Consider the following 15,200-nt stretch of genomic DNA (forward strand, 5'->3'; position numbering starts at 1 on the left):
TATTCTCTTGCATTGTGTACACTTCCTTAAATTTTTGATTGAACATAACTATGACTGGCCTTAGTTCGTACAGCTTATCTGTGTTGTTGGCTAAACTGTTACTCGCTAGATGCAGAAATCTACTTATGTGCAAAAATCTCCTGAATGGCATCGTCTTCCTAAATATTGGTGTTTCTATACCGGACCCTCCTAGACCAATAAATCTGAATCGACGGTTTCCTTACTTCAGCCATGATTATACATAGCGCAATGTATATTTTTATTTCATTACAGCCGATAGGAGACCACTTTTGGTCTACTTTTCGTCTCTTCTGTTCATTGTTGAGTACGTCTTGTCGATATCTATTCTTCTGTTGTTTTCCCAAAATGTGCTATTAAGTATTACATAGAAAACGTCTAATTCTCTTACGCTTGTACTCACGTGCTGTAAAGCTGGTTCCTTTATTTTGGGGGATTTCCCTATACGTCCAGATTGTTGGTACATTGTCTTCCTTTTGCCACATCCACAAGTCTGATTGTTGCTGGTAGGTTTGCTTTTCTTCATCAGTATCACCAGCCGCTTACACCGTTTTCGTACAGGAGGTAAAACGTTGCTACCACTGTCACTGCTGCTGTCAAAATATCCTGCAAAATCATTGTTGGCTATGTCACCACATGTCTCCCTTTCCTCGTGAACACGTTTGCTAAATGTTGGGAACATTGTGAAAGTGTTTTTTGTAATGTCGGCAGGTCCGAATGCGGCGAATAACACTTCGTTTATGCCACGTGTACTCGATCAGCTCCGTAACGTGTCAGAGACGTTCTGCTTACATTTGCCGTGGCTGACCGACGACGTCTCTCACACGACATGCGCTTGTTCGGCACGGTAAACGTACCACGTCTCATACGCGTGGTTGCCGTTTGGCCAGGTCGGCACGCTACGTCTCTCACACGACATTGTAAGCTAAGGGGTTAACGGACTATGAACGCGGGATAGTACTTGTAGCTAGAAGCATGGGACATTTCCATTTCGGAAATCGTTAGGGAATTCAACATTCCGAGATCCACAGTGTCATGAGCGTGCCGGGATTATCATATTTCATTCGTTACCTCTCACTACGGGCAGTGCGATGGTTGACGGCATCCACTTAAGGGGCTCCGGAACGCCCTATACTTGCAATGTTAAAATAACGCTTATAAATTACATCTTTCCTCACAAAGTATTTGAGGTAGGAAGTTGAACTTTTTACAGATTATTTATTGGAATATGGGCTACAACTTACACAGGGATTTTACAAAATTTTAGTTCAGTTATTAAAGATGATTTTTTTTCAATTGTAATGAAAATTCACAACATTTTTTTGCAATTTTTTATTTATATATTCAAAAATATACAGTTTTTTGGAAAAAGGCTGTGTTAAATTATGCAGAAGGTACTGTGTAACATTTACTGAAAGTTTGAAACAAATATGTTTGGAAGATCCTTAGAAAACATGTAATTAGTACGAGAAAATAAAAGTTTTGGGAATCGAGCGACAAAGATTGGATTAACTTTTTAGTGCATTCCAGGTCCATAGGATGGATTATCTTCATCCTCTGCAAACTCCTCCTCCAGCTTCCTCTTGTTCCTCCTCCTGTTTACTCTTGCTTGTATTTCTAGACTCTTTACAGCCCTGTCTGCAGCCCGAACGCGTTGCTTGTCTAAAGCAAGCATCGCTCGTACCATGTTAGAACCTATCTTCATTCCCATATTTCTAAATACCTTTGGCTTTCCAACATTTCTCCTTCTCTTAAAAGCCTTCAGAGGATTTCTAATAACTTTACTTTTACTCATTATTATACTTGAACAAAACAGAGACTCAAGAAACAGAATTAATTACGAATATTTTCGAGATAACGACAGAGTAAATAAACATGAAACAATCGACAATCACATCAGCGATATATATTGAACCATCACAGGTTAGCCACAACACATACTTTATCTCACATCACTAAAGTGTACCTGATGAACACGGACGTTAATAATAACACCATTTGACAGCAGTTTAACAGCGGCACAGTGGGTCACGCCCATGTAGAACACATTTCAAAAAAAATTTAAAAATAGTTGTAGTCTTAAGGGGCTCCGGAAAGGCTCAAAATCATGAAAAGTTCAATTTTTACTTTTTTGCGTTTTCTGAATCTGCAGACTATTACCTTTTAATAAATATATAATTTATTCAATTCCGAAGACTACAACTATTTTTAATTTTTTTTTAAATGTGTTCTACATGGGCGTGACCCACTGTGGCGCTGTTAAACTGCTGTCAAATGGTGTTATTATTAACGTCCGTGTTCATCAGGTACATTTTAGTGATGTGAGATAAAGTATAAAGCCTATTTTCAGAGACTTAGCAGCACCTGAACTGTTGAAAAAGTGTATTCACGAAAAAACTCAAAACCCCAATGAAAGTGTAAATAGTGTTATATGGTCGAGAATCCTCAAGACTGTATTTGTTGGAATAGAAACACTTCACTTTAGTGTGTATGATGCTGTTGCGACTTTCAATGATGGCAACATTGGAAGGTGCAAGGTATTTAGAAATATGGGAATGAAGATAGGTTCTAACATGGTACGAGCGATGCTTGCTTTAGACAAGGAACGCCTTCGGGCTGCAGACAGGGCTGTAAAGAGTCTAGAAATACAAGCAAGAGTAAACAGGAGGAGGAACAAGAGGAAGCTGGAGGAGGAGTTTGCAGAGGATGAAGATAATCCATCCTATGGACCTGGAATGCACTAAAAAGTTAATCCAATCTTTGTCGCTCGATTCCCAAAACTTTTATTTTCTCATACTAATTACATGTTTTCTAAGGATCTTCCAAACATATTTGTTTCAAACTTTCAGTAAATGTTACACAGTACCTTCTGCATAATTTAACACAGCCTTTTTCCAAAAAACTGTATATTTTTGAATATATAAATAAAAAATTGCAAAAAAATGTTGTGAATTTTCATTACAATTGAAAAAAAATCATCTTTAATAACTGAACTAAAATTTTGTAAAATCCCTGTGTAAGTTGTAGCCCATATTCCAATAAATAATCTGTAAAAAGTTCAACTTCCTACCTCAAATACTTTGTGAGGAAAGATGTAATTTATAAGCGTTATTTTAACATTGCAAGTATAGGGCGTTCCGGAGCCCCTTAACGACCGAGAGCATCGGTGTCTGTTTAGAGTTGTCAGTGCTAACGGATCAGCTGTACTATGTGAAATAACCGCAGAATTCAATATAGGACATGCGACGAACGTGTCCGTTACAATAGAGCCGTGATATTTGGCGTTAGTGGGCTACACCAGCAGACGATCGACTCGAGTGCCTTTGCAACTACACGACATCCCCTGAAGCGCCTCCTCTGGGCTCGTGACCATACAAGTTGGACCCTAGACAACCGGAAAACCGGAGCCTTGTCAGATGAGTCCCGATTTCAGTTGGCAAGAAATGGTGGTAGGGTTCGAGTGGGACGCAGATGCCACAACGGCATGGACCCAGTTGTCAACAGGACACTCTGCAAGGTGATGGTGGCTCCATAATGATACGGGTTGTGCTGACATGGAATGAACTGCGCTCTCTGTTCCATCATTGGCTGCAAATGGTCACGTTCGACTACCAGGAAGCCATTTTCAGCAATTCATACATTCATGCTCATAAATTAAGGATAATTGCAGAATGTGGTGCCGCACAACGTCCCGAAACACATGTGGTACAAAACGCCACTGTTCCCTGAGCATGTACCCCGACATCAATATCGGATATAATCACCATGCACACGTACACAGGCCGCACAACGGGTTGGCATACTCTGGATCAGGTGGTCGAACAGCTGTTGGGGTATAGTCTCCCATTCGTGCACCAGTGCCTGTCGGAGCTCCTGAAGTGTCGTAGGGGTTTGAAGAAGTGCAGTGGACACGTCGACCGAGAGCATCCCAGACGTGCTCGATGGGATTTATGTCTGGAGAACAGCCAGGCCACTTCATTCGACTGATATCATCTGTTTCGAGGTACTACTCCATGCGGGCAGCTCGGTGGGACCGTGCATTATCATGCATCAGGAGGAAGGTGGGACCCACTGCACCCCTGAAAAGGTGGACATAGGACTGGTGCAAAATGACGTTCCGATGCACCTGACCTGTTACAGTTCCTCTGTCAAATGTAAAAAGGAATGAGGAATCATCTATTTATAAAGGTCAATATGAAATGAAACAGAGTTAATACTGTATAATATTTATTTTCAAGCATTGTAATTATTTGTACACCTTTTATTTTGTTAATAAAAACATTGTATATATATTTTGTCATGTTTTTTGATTGGTACATAAATGGAAATAAACATTTTACTGTACATTGTGTATCGGTAGATTATACTTCATTTTGTTTATTAATATTCCACACCATACATTTGAAGTAAAGTAAAAAATGCCAATGGATAAGGTTTTTTTGATGCATCCTTCAAATCATCAAATTTCTTCCACCTGATTGTGTTTACACGTATATCGTTAAAGTCAGGATGTGAACAAACAATAGGTAGATTGTTAGAAATTAATAATACAGGTGTTCTTCTCAAAATGGTGTCCCCTTTATATTTCACACGAATATTACAAGCTATACCATCACATATTTTCTTAAAGTCTTCTAATGCACCGTCTTCAATGGATATCTCATTCCCGACTATAATTCTCCTATTTACAGCGTCCTGTAACGCGAACTGATTTGTCTTGTTATTACAACGGCCTATGTGACCTACATTTAGTGCCAAACTTATTAAACAATCGAAAAACCAGTTCTTTCCACTATTTGGAGGTCCAATTACACATAAAGTATTGAGTTTTTTACTTTTACAAAATATGTCATCATTTCTACAGTATAGCCCTTCTTTATTGAACCATGAAACAAGATTTGTCAATAATTCCATTGCTTCATCACTGTCATTTTCACATTGGAAAAGAAGTAACCTATTGAGCTATGAAATAGAATCACCAAGAGTATAATAATAATCCCACACAGTGTTACGTGTTGCATAAAACACATTTGTTTCTGATGAGGAACACAGTAAAGTTTCAATACCTTTCAAATCCATCATTTACTGTCTTTTTTTACAACTCTAAACCCATGTCAAAAAACCTTCTAAATTTAGGATCAATTAAATTTAAAAAATAACCATAAGTTATTGGAATAGCATTAGTTATATTTTCCGGCGGAATGCAGTTGTACTGCATCAATAGGGAAAGAATCTTCTTCGCGATACTTGTAGGGTTGCACCCTTTGCCTGTAATGATGAATTGGCGTCGCGAATGAGGTTGTTTACATGTTTCATTAGTGGACTGTTTTTGTTCGATGTTATAAGTAGTTCCACTAGCTCCCCTTTCCAATATTGCTTTGTATCCTTCGAGGCAATTTTGCCATCGTATAATTTCAGTTGTATTAGGTAATCGTTTACTGGTTCCTCTAATCCATATTTGTCCCCGACCTGGCCCTTTTGACACAAAGAAGTATAGAAATACATTGAGCCAGTCGAGGTCAGACATGGCTGCGATTGCTCTTGTACTTTTGCTATACTTTTTGAGGCGTGCGGAAATAAATGGATCAATTCTAAACCTGCATCTGCATCACCAATCATAATCCCACCCCACCCCATCAAACCACGACCTCCATACAGGTCCCTATCAAGGACATTAAGGGCTTGGTATGTGGTTCCTGGTACACGCCAAATGAAAACCCGGTGAGAATCATTCTTCAGACTACACCTGGACTCGTCTGTGAATATAACCTAGGACCACTTTTCCAATGACCACGTACTCTGTCATTGACATCAGGCTTTACCGGCTCTCCTGTGACCAGAGATCAGTGGAATGCACCTTGCAGGTCTGTAGACTGTGTGCCTGGAGACAGCTGTTCCAGTGGCTGCGGTAAGATCCCGAGCAGGGCTACCTGCAGTACTTCATGGCCGTCTGCGGGCACTGATGGTGGTACTGTAGTGCCTGGACACGTTTCCTGTCTACTGGAATAGTTGCCATAATCTTGAGATCGCACTTTGTGGCACCGTACTCTGACATGCACCATCACACCTCTGCGTTTGTGGACTGCTGCCAACGCCACCGTGCGACGACCGCAGGTCAAATGCACTGTATGGACATACGCCGAAGTAATTTAAACCCACAAAACGCCCACCAGAGCGTTGTTTCACCATGTATCAGCACTATCCTTAATTTATGAGCATCAGTGTAGATTGCATGTTGCAAAACAATGCTGGAGTTTTTAAGGATGACAATGCGCCATGTCAACGGCCACAGTCATTCGCGATTGGTTTGAAGTACGTTCTGAACGGTTCGTACGAATGGTTTGGCCACACGCAGATCGCTTGTCATGAATTCCATCGAACATTTGTGGAACATAATCGTACAGAAAATCCTGCACCGGTAAAATCCTGCACTTTCGCAATTATGAACGGCTACAGCAGCAGCATGGCTCAGTATTTCTGTAGGGGACTTCCAATGGCTTGTTATGTCCATGCCAGGTCGAGTTGCAGCACTACGATATTACTATGTATCCCACGGCTTTTGGCAGCTCGGTATATGGCACGTACCTTCATAATCGTTGACACCGTTTCTCACAAGCGACTCCTACTTAAACCGTGAACAGCCCCCTCCAATGCCAGATTCTTTAAAGAATCGAATTGCCAAGTATGAAACAGCTTCATACGTCTGATAACTTTGCAAATGACTTACGGGGGGCGTCTGAATAGTCAGTGCAAAAATAAAAACTACTTACGTGTTTGGAGTAAGCCTTTTTTATTTTTAGACATAGTCTCCTTTTAGACTTATACACTTCGTCCAATGCTGTTCTAATTTGTTGATCCCTTTCGAATGATTGGAATTGTCCAAGCCTGCAAAATAACTATTAGTTGCTGCAATCACCTCCTCGTTTGAATAAAATCTTTGTCGCCCCAGCCATTCTTCAAATTGGGGAACAAATAGTAGTCCAAGGGAGCCAAATCTGGACAATAGGGGGGCTGTGAAACGAGTTGGAATCCTATTTCCATTAATTTTGCGGCCACAACTGCTGATGTGTGTGCTGTTGCATTGCCTTTATGGAAAAGGACTTTTTTGCGGTCCAACGCCGGCTTTTTTCTTGCAGATCGGTTTTCAAACGGTCCAATAACGATGAATAATAAACAGCTGTAATAGTTTTACCCTTTTTCGGATAGTCGATGAGGATTATCCCTTGCGAGTCCAAAAAGACAGTCGCCATAACCTTTCTGGCCGGTCTTCGCCTTTTTTGGTGCAGATTGTCCCTTGGTAACCCATTGTTTAGATTGTTGCCTGGTCTCAGGAGTATAGCAATGTATCCATGTTTCATCCACAGAGACGAAACGGCGCTCAAAGTCCTGTGGATTACTCCTGAACAGCTGCAAACTATCCTTGCAACACTTCACACTATTCCGTTTTTGGTCAAGCGTGAGCAATCGCGGAACCCATCTTGCGGATAGGTTTCTCATGGCCAAATGTGTATGCGAAATAATATGTACGCGTTCATTCGAGATGCCCACAGCACTACCAATCTCACGCTCCTCTTCTGTCATCCATCACCATATATTGGATTTTATCAATGATTTGCCGGCCATAGTGGCCGAGCGGTTCTAGGCGCTACAGTCTGGAACCGCGTGACCGCTACGGTCGCAGGTTCGAATCCTGCCTCGAGCATGGATGTGTGTGATGTCCTTAGGTTAGTTAGGTTTAAGTAGTTTTAAGTTCTAGGGGACTGATGCCCTCAGAAGTTAAGTCCCATAGTGCTCAGAGCCCATCAATGATTTCTGGAGTCGTAACTTCCACAGGGCGTCCAGAACGTTCAGCATCACTTGCGCCCATAGGGTCACTCCGAAAATTTTGGAACCACTTATAAACTGTTCTAATCGAAGGTGCAGAGTCACCGTAATGTTTATCAAGCTTCTCTTTAGTCTCCTGAGGCGTTTAGCCTTTCATAAAGTAATGTTTAATCACCACACGATATTCTTTTTCGTCCAATTTTTGACAATCACTCGACTTCCTTGATTCACACGAATGCCAAACACAAAGAAATAGACCAATATGGGTGAAACTTGGTGTGCGTTCTTTCCAAAGATGCTACTAACTGTCGAAAGATGCTACTAAATGTCCTTAGGTTAGTTAGGTTTAAGTAGCTCTAAGTCTAGGGGACTGATGACCGCAGATGTTAAGTCCTATAATGCTTAGAGCCATTTGAACCTTTTTGTTTTGTTTTTTGCTAATAACTAAACATGAGATCGATACGCGCCGGTGGTGCCATCTCTCGGACTTTGCACGGACTTTTCAAACGCCCCTCGTAATGTGTGAAATAGCTGACGTAAACCACGTAAAACTCTCTTTATGTTGGTTTTATTAGTTTTGGATTATTTACTCATAGACTAATGAAAAAAGTCAGAACCAAAACTGTGTGACAGTACAGTCATTAATCTCTCTGCGATAGCAATTAAATTTCGTAGCTGTATTTTCTTAACTTTTCTGGGGGGAAATACATAGCTAGTGGCTTCTGAAGTAAAATTCATAAATTTATCTTTCCTGTGGCGCATCAGAGCGGATACTCTGCGAAAAGCCTGGGTGCCTTTGGCAGATTGAATACAAGGCAGTTTACAATCCCCTGTGAGGCTGTAGGTTCGCAAAACTGCTCTACCAAAGCCCGTCTTGTTCCCTTTGTTGGCAAGGCGGCGCTGGCCTCTGATGTTCGAGGACTGCGACCGCAGGTCCTGGAGTATTGCTGACGTGGCGAATCTGCGCATCCTGCAGGTAGATGCAAACACACGTAACCGCCATTTTGTCGTCTCCAGTATGAGAAGTTTTCTAAGTTTTACATTCTGAATGTTGTCAGACAAAACTATTGGTCAGCAGCATCGGCGCTGCCACTAGAATGTCTGAGCCAATGAGTGGCGACGCAGCAATTACATTGCATCAACCTGTGGTTAGTTAACTGACATACAGTAAGCGATGGTGGAGAAGCTTCGGCAGTCTTCCCCCCGGCGTTATGGTGTAGTCAGGAAAATTCTTCCTCGTCACTGTAGCGGAAGTCCTGAATCTTCCGCTCTAAATCGACGGAACATAGGGGCGACGCAGGGACGTGTTTTTCGTTCTGGAATAGACTTTGTTAGTCAGTCAGCTCCGATTCACATAAAATCAGGAGTGTAGTGAACTCATTTCGACGTCCACTACATTTTTTTAACTTCAAGTAAGCAATCATTTTTTGACACAATTATGTTGATATTCATTTTGGTTCAGAAAGCTAACTGTAAATTACTTAACCTGATAGACATGAGGAATATAAACTCCTACATTAAATCTTAGGACTGTGTTTACTTTTGTAATTAGTCCTACAAATGTCCTGCGCAGGCGACCCTAATTTAAAAAAAATATATGTTCAGCTTTTCTTGCATACTTAAACTGTAATTTTTTAATTTATTTATTTAACCTGATTCTATAAGGACCATCAGGCCCTCTCTTGCATTGGACCAGGGTTCCACACACACGAGTTTTTGTATTACAATTACCTATGAAATAACAGTTTTAATATGACAGTATTAAAATAATTTCACTGTCTGTAGTCACAATGGCAGTACTTCTACTACTGCTGCTGCTGTTACCAACAATAATGATACCATAATAATAATAATAATAATAATAATAATAATAATGACAGTAATAATGACAATAATGACAGTAGTAAACATAAAAATAATTTATAGGTGCCCAAAATAGATGTTCTACGATGTAGCGAGTTATGGGGTAAGGAAATTTAAGGACACTGCAGCAGCTAAGAATAGTGGGAAATGAGGAAAATCTATTTGGAAACAAGGATGTACAAGGGTAATGAGTGCGTTCAGGAACAATATTAATCATTATTAATGCTTTAGTAGATACTTCATTAACTGTCTTCTGAAGTTGGAGATGTTATTCAGTTCTTCAGCTGTGCTCTCACTGTGGCGAAGTTCCATTGTAAAACAGGTGCCCCTACTTGGAACATTTAAGGTGCTGTATGAAATTTAATTCATTTATATTTGTTTGGTGCATAACTTTCCTTAAGTTTAATAAACACATTAGAGATACACAACGAAGGCTTTACTTATCAAGAATATGTTCTCCTTCACTACTTAGAACCGTCTGCCACGCTAGGGTAACTTTTCGATTCCATACCTATAGAAATCACATGGTTTTGAGGCAAAGAACTTGTCGAGCCACGCTGGGAGCGCATTTTCACCCGGAGAGGATGATCCTTGACGGTTGTTCGATGTATAGCGGAAAAGGTAAAAATCTCTGGGCTCGAGATAGGGTGACTAAGGAGGGTGCGGAATCACTTCCAAACCCAACTCCTGTACAGTGTTTTTTGTCAATCCAGCAGAACATGGGCGGGGATTATCGCGGAGTTCCATCACTTTACGCAGTCTTCGTGGTCGCTGATCTTCGATTGTCTCTGCAAAACGTCGCAGCTGTTGACAGTAAAACTCGTGGTACACCACATGGGCGCTGAACCACCAGATGCATAACATTATCTTTTGTAGATGCGCTGAGGTCTTTGTACGAGGAGTTGCTGCTTTGTTTGGGACCAACCATTCCTTTCTTTTCCTTATGTTAGCATAAAGGCACAATTTCTCGTCACCAGCAACGATACAGGATAGGACTGATCGGTGCTCTTCACGAGCCATTTGATGACGAGCAAGAGGAGATGCACATACGGCTACCGGGTGATTTTTGTTATTTTGGCCTAGAGCATGTGGTAACCATACGTTCGATGTTTGAATCTTCCACGTTGCATGCAGATATCGAACGGTGGTGGAATGATCGCAGTTCTCTAGTACACTGACGTGGATCATTGTGGACTAATGCGCTTAAACGATCTTCTTCAAACCCCGTAGATCTTCCTGAATGTGAAGAATTACTAATGTCAAAACGATCCTCCTTAAAAAGAGAAAATGATTTTCTTGCCGTGCTCTGTCCAATGGCATTATCACCATACATGGCGCATATGTTTTTGGTTGCTTCCGCTGGTGTCACCCCTCTATTGAACTGAAACCGAAGAACATGTCGGAAATGTTTCGATTTCTGCACTTGGCACTCCATTTTCTAGTGTCTACACCTCCAATCACTATCTCCAAATGACAAATTTGGTGGTAAGTTTCTATGGGACGAAATTGCTGAGGTCATGGGTCCCAAGGCTTACGCACTTCTTAATCCTACTTAAACTAACTTAACGCTAAGGACAACACACACACCCATGACCATGGGAAGACTCGAACCTCCGACGGGGACAGCCACGCGAACCGTGGCAAGGCGCTTGAGACTGCGCAGCTACCCCACGCGGCTCCAAATTACAAAATGACAGTACATAAACTCAAATAGCAACAGTGAACTACCAATAAAAATGACAATCGATAAATAAATCCATAGCAACTGGACTAAATGGTTCAAATGGCTCTGAGTACTATGGGACTTAACTTTTGGGGTCATCAGTCCCCTAGAACGTAGAACTACTTAAACCTAACTAACCTAAGGACATCACACACATTCATGCCCGAGGCAGGATTCTAACCTGCGACCGTAGCGGTCGCGCGGTTCCAGACTGTAGCGCCTAGAACCGCTCGGCCACTCCGGCCGGCGCAACCGGACTACCAACATGCGAAACGAAAATGCTACCGTCTTATGCATCAACCTAATGCTACTAATAATTAGTTGCTCTTATTTGCATCTACCTCAGTGTTGATATTATAGAAAGATTAAATTGCTATAAGTAGCGAAATTTCTTGGCTTAAAAAATGTTTTACAAAGTGTACACCAGCTTGCATAACGTCTCTTTGGTGAGTACGTTAAGTGTGGTAGGCACTTTGCACACTCTCCTGCCGAGCTCCAATACGTCACCAGTACACTGCACATACCAATCAAGAACACGCAGACATCTCACCCGGCAATCCAAACTTATGTGAAAAGTTTATTGCAAGTAGTTCAGTGCTCTGATTCTCAGTTATTGTATGATTATAGAGTGGGTAATTCGTCCAACATGAGTTACACTATTGTAAGACATACACACAGTATCTAACTTTAATACTTGACATATTTTGTTAAACTTTTAACTTAAGATTATAATATCTCTTAATGAGAAGATTATAACATCTGTTAATAATTACATGACATACTAAAAATGAAGTGTTTATTGCCCCTGGAAACTATGAGATGGGCAATGTACAACTGGATCTGGGTGACACGGTGATCATTGTACTCATATACTAATATAGACTGCATGCCTGTGGAGTATCGTATCATCTGTCCAGTTGGATTCATGACTGTCTATTAGAGAGACCACAGTTCATAGTAACTGACGAGAAGTTATCTAGTAAAGCGATAGTTGTGTCTGGGCTTCCCCAAGGAAGCGTAAAGACACTCTGCTGTTCTTCGTGTATTGAGTAGACGGTAAAGGAGACAACCTGAGCTGTCCTCTTATATTGTTTGCAATGATGCAGGTGTTTACCGTCCAGTAAAGTCATTAGAAGCTCAAAACGAATTACAAGATGATTCAGCCAGTATATATGAATGGTGCCAATAGTGATAATTGACTCCGCACTATAAAGAGTGTTAAGTCCGCCGTCAAATTGCAGCTAAAAAAGAATCAGATAAATTTAAAGGTTGACTATTGAACTAGGGAACATATAAGCAATGTAGTGGGTAAGGTGAAGCAAAGAATGCGTTTTATTAGCTGGTTACAATGTGCAACAGATCTTCTAGTGAGACTGCATACACTACGCTTTTCCATCATCTTTCGGAGTACTGGTGCAATGTAGGGGCTTCTTACTAGACGGGATTGACGGAGAACGTTTTACAAGTTGAAAGAAGGGCACCTCGTTTTGTACTAATGTGAAGTAGGGGAGAGCGAGTCAAGGATATGATAAGCGAGTTGGGGTGGCAATCATTAAAACAAAGGACTTGAACGAGATTTGCCCAGGCGGTGTAGGACAACACAGTTCATGGTATTTCACCGTTGTGTCGTAAGTGGACTACTTCTTGATGATTTTACTTGGGACGTAGGGTGGGGGGTGTGGGGGGGAGGGGGTTAAGGGGGGGATATTGTTCTATATGCAGGCCACCTTACCGCGTGTGGACGTGATAACTTCCGGTACCACTATCAGCTCACGAATGGGGAGAATTAATGTCGATAAACCTCCGCATGGCCTCTAATTTCTCTGGCTGTCTCGTCGTAGTCAGGATGTTCAAACGTAAAACTCTCCGTCATGCACACCGCCTTTCTCGTACCGCTTGCCACCAGAGTTTTTCGACCACCTCCGTAACGTTCTCGCTCTTACTAAACGATCCGTGGCGAAACACTTTGCTCCCCGTCACGTCTTCTCTGTCTCTTCTATTAATCCTGTCTGCTGAGCGTCCTTGACTGCCGAGCAGTAGCTAATTGAGAGTGTCGTACCTTGGAACATTTTTCATACTTTCGCCTCTAATTAGCCCTGTAGCGGAAGTTTAACATACCTTCTTATTCCTCTCCAAAATGATACCACTCATTTTATGTGTTCTGAAGACTTCTCGGTTTATGTATCCTTTCATTTAAATGTGGAAAACTGTTGCAAGATACGACATGCTCTTATCCCTAAGAAAAAAAAAGTGTTGGAAACGATAAAGTCTTGTCATTAGTGTATTTAACAGTCTACGTGTTAGATTATTACACGGTATGGAAGGCTATAATGGCCAGGAAAGGTAAAGTACCTATTTCGTTTTATTTTCTTGGAGCGTGCTGCAACCCAGTGGCGAATATTTAAAACTAAAAGCAGAAACTCATTTTGTTTTGTCAGCGAGTTTCACGGCGGTAGCTGCGCACGCTCCTCTGCAGTGAAATATTTAGTGTTTTCTCTTCATATAATGTGAGGTAAGTGATACATTACTTTGCACTTAATAAATGTTGTGACAAACTTCAAGGGGTTGCAGAGTGTGTCTTGAGAAACAAATCGAGGATCAGAACACGTGTCCGGAAACGTCAACCAACGACGCTACAGATGGACGATGTTATAGTCACCGGCGTCTATCGCTAGCCCTCCCCATCAGCAGCAAACCCGACTTTATACGTTGGTGGGCTGAGGTGACACGTCTCGCAATGTTTTTGTTAGTGATCTCGATTGATTGTCTGATCGCTACATATTGCCACTTCGCCAGTGGAGAAGGTGGAGCTAGCTGCTTCTTAGACAAGCCTTGTAAAATTCTATGTACCGACTTGACAGAAAATCCTAGGAAGTTCTGGTCTTACGTTAAATCAGTAAGTGGATCGAAACAGCATATCCAGACACTCTGGGATGATAATGGCATTGAAACAGAGGATGAAACGCGTAAAGCTGAAATACTAAACACCTTTTTCCAAAGCTGTTTCACAGAGGAAGACCGCACTGCAGTTCCTTATCTAAATCCTCGCACGAACGAAAAATTGGCTGACATTGAAACAAGTGTCCAAGGAATAGAAAAACAACTGAAATCTCTCAACAGAGGAAAGTCTACTGGACCTGACGGGATACCAATTCAATTCTACACAGAGTACGCCAAAGAACTTGCCCCCCTTGTAACAGCCGTGTACCGCAAGCCTCGAGAGGAATGGAAGGTTCCAAATGATTGGAAAAGAGCACAGGTACTTCCAGTTTTCAAGAAGGGTCGTCGAGCAGATGCGCAAAACTATAGACCTATATCTCTGACCTCGATCTGTTGTAGAATTTTAGAACATGTATTTTGCTCGCGTATCATGTCATTTCTGGAAACCCAGAATCTACTCTGTAGGGATCAACATGGATTCCGGAAACAGCGATCGTGTGAGACCCAACTCGCTTTATTTGTTCATGAGACCCAGAAAATATTAGATACAGGCTCCCAGGTAGATGCCATTTTCCTTGACTTCCGGAGGGCGTTCGATGCGGTTCCGCGCTGTCGCGTGATAAACAAACTAAGAGCCTACGGAATATCAGACCAGCTCTGTTGCTGGATTGAAGAGTTTTTAGCAAACAGAACACCGCATGTTGTTCTCAATGGAGAGACGTCTACAGACGTTAAAGTAACCTCTGGCGTGCCACAGGGTAGTGTTATGGGACCATTGCTTTTCACAATATGTGTAAATGACCTAGTAGATAGCGTCGGCAGTTCCATGCGG

This window comes from Schistocerca nitens, chromosome 4 (genome assembly GCF_023898315.1).
Source record: "Schistocerca nitens isolate TAMUIC-IGC-003100 chromosome 4, iqSchNite1.1, whole genome shotgun sequence".
Classification (NCBI taxonomy): domain Eukaryota; kingdom Metazoa; phylum Arthropoda; class Insecta; order Orthoptera; family Acrididae; genus Schistocerca; species Schistocerca nitens.